Raw genomic sequence first — 2404 nt, 5'->3', positions numbered from 1 at the left:
CCAACTTTTGCACGCATATAAGGCTATTGAAAATATCATGACTTGGCTTGGTCCTGACACTTTTATTTTGAACACTTGGAAGATGTATATTACAACAGATTTGCCCACAGCAATACATCATTTTATATCCTGACTGCTGCTTTCAAAAGTGTTGATTTTGGATGAAAGAAAAATGAAATCCTTATGAACTTCAATCTTTCAATCTATAGAAATGGTCCACTTCTCTTTCCTCCTAGTATGTCTTAAGTCTGGAAATTCAGCTGAAACCTGACTACTCAGGGCAAACCTGCTAGTATTTAAAATACAGGTAGCATAGCTTCTAGCATCACAGCAAAACACAAACTGTCAGTACAACAAACTGACAGATGAGTAATGAAGTAAACCAGTAGAAGAGATAAAAAGGATTTCTAAAAAAATTCTTGACTCACTGAATAAAATCAGAAAAGGAGGAACATATGAAGGAGATTCAAAAAGTTCAAAAATGAAATTACAAGATAATGGAATTTTCCCATGAATTACTTGAAATCTCCTCCATAGAGGCAAGAGCAAACAAATAAACATAGAAAACAAATACCAAGTGAGTTCTGCTTCTACTGCTGTGTGCTGTCAGGTCATTTCCAACTCAGAGTGATCCTGTATAGGGTTTGGAGGGTTGTACATTTTTATAGAACTAGAAAGCCTCAGCTTTCTTCCGTAGAGCAGATGGTGGATTCAAACTGCTGACCTTGGGGCTTGAAGTCCCACACATAACTTGCTGTGCTACGCAGACTAGATTTAAATAAAAACATAATAATGACACTGAATGAAAGTGGCTATGTTACTGTTGCTGTTAAATGCCACTGAATAAGTTCCCACTCAAGTGACCCCTGTTTTTGGGTTTCTAAGGAGCATCTGGTGGGTTTGAACAACTGACCTTGCAGTTCAAAATGGCATTGTAATTAAAGGGCAATGACTGTCACACAGGATGAAACATCCAATTATATTCTGTATATGTATATGTAAAAACCACTATAAATTTCTGGTTTCAGTTCTGACATGTGAAATGCTGCTCCTGACATAAAATGCCAGGACAAACTGAAAATAACTTTTCTTGAACTTGTAAGAGAATTGATATTGTAGGACAGAAGAGTCTCCCTAAATCTGGAGAGAAAGGCATATCTAGAGAAATACAATTGAAATTGGCTTCCCTGGGACCACTGGAGTCATAAACTGGTAGGAATATGTAACAAATTCCCAAATATTTGTAAATGAAGGAACTCATTTCTGAATAACTCCTAGGTCAAGGCAGAAATCACAGAGGAAATTAGAAAATGTTTTCTGAAAAATAATGTAATATAATACAAAATTAGTGAAATGCACATATGACCTGCTATGTAATAATAAAGATTTCATTTTTGATGTTTCATTCCAAGCCTTTTCTCTCCCACTTCTTTTGTCTTATATCTGTGAGGGCCAATATAAAAGCCTTCATATAAATTCCCTTAGCGATAGCATGGATGTTCAAACCAGATTTTGTATATCTCTATCTCTTGATCTGGGTGGTTGTCATTTGGGTAAATACAATTGTCAAAACTCATCAAAGTGAACACTTAGTGTACGTTCATTTTATTGTATATAGCCTGCATCCTAATGTTAATAATAAAAGAAATGATGATTTGGTTTGCATTTTGTCTGAGTTCCAAAACACTTAATCAAACTTGAGCTTAGTCTCACAGAGTCTCAGTACCCTCAATTCCTCTTCTCTTAAATTAGTGATAATTCATCAAGAATGCTTTTTGAATTATTCAGTTTTTATTCATCTAAAGTGTTTCTAATCTCAATAAATACATTTAAAGTATTTTCACTTACTGTAGGTCTGGATTAAGATCCTTTTGCCCTTGATGGGTCTTGGTCATCTGACAATTGTCAGCAGAATGGTTTTTTGTTTGTTTTTTCTTTTTTTTAAAGATTTTATTGTGAATTGAGTGAAAGTTTACAGGGCAGATCATCAGTTTTACATTCAACAAATCATATGCTTTATTTCATTACAATGATTATAATCCCCTCCATGTACCATCAGTTAACAGTATTTCTCTCTATTCATTTTAGATATTTTTTTTTCAATTTTAAACACCAAAGGGCACATTCTGTAAATCTGCCTCCTGGCTATCAGCTCTCAGTCCCTCTGTTTCCTTGTATCTAGAGTCCTCCTCCCTTTCTCCATGCCCCCATCTCTGCCTCCATCTCTTGATGTCGCTGCTTCTCTAGATAAGGTCTCATATTCTGCTTGTGCTCTTCTCCCTTGATGGTCCTCGGGTTTCCTGTTTCTGTACTGTAAGATTAACTACTCTGCCATTTTTGTTACAAAACTTCTATCTTTACAATTGTGACAGTCACAATTAGTCATGATAACTATTACTCACTA

Source organism: Chrysochloris asiatica, unplaced genomic scaffold, assembly GCF_000296735.1.
Source record: "Chrysochloris asiatica unplaced genomic scaffold, ChrAsi1.0 scaffold00170, whole genome shotgun sequence".
Lineage (NCBI taxonomy): Eukaryota > Metazoa > Chordata > Mammalia > Afrosoricida > Chrysochloridae > Chrysochloris > Chrysochloris asiatica.
The sequence above is the reverse complement of the archived record's forward strand: the minus strand, read 5'-3'. Positions refer to the sequence as shown.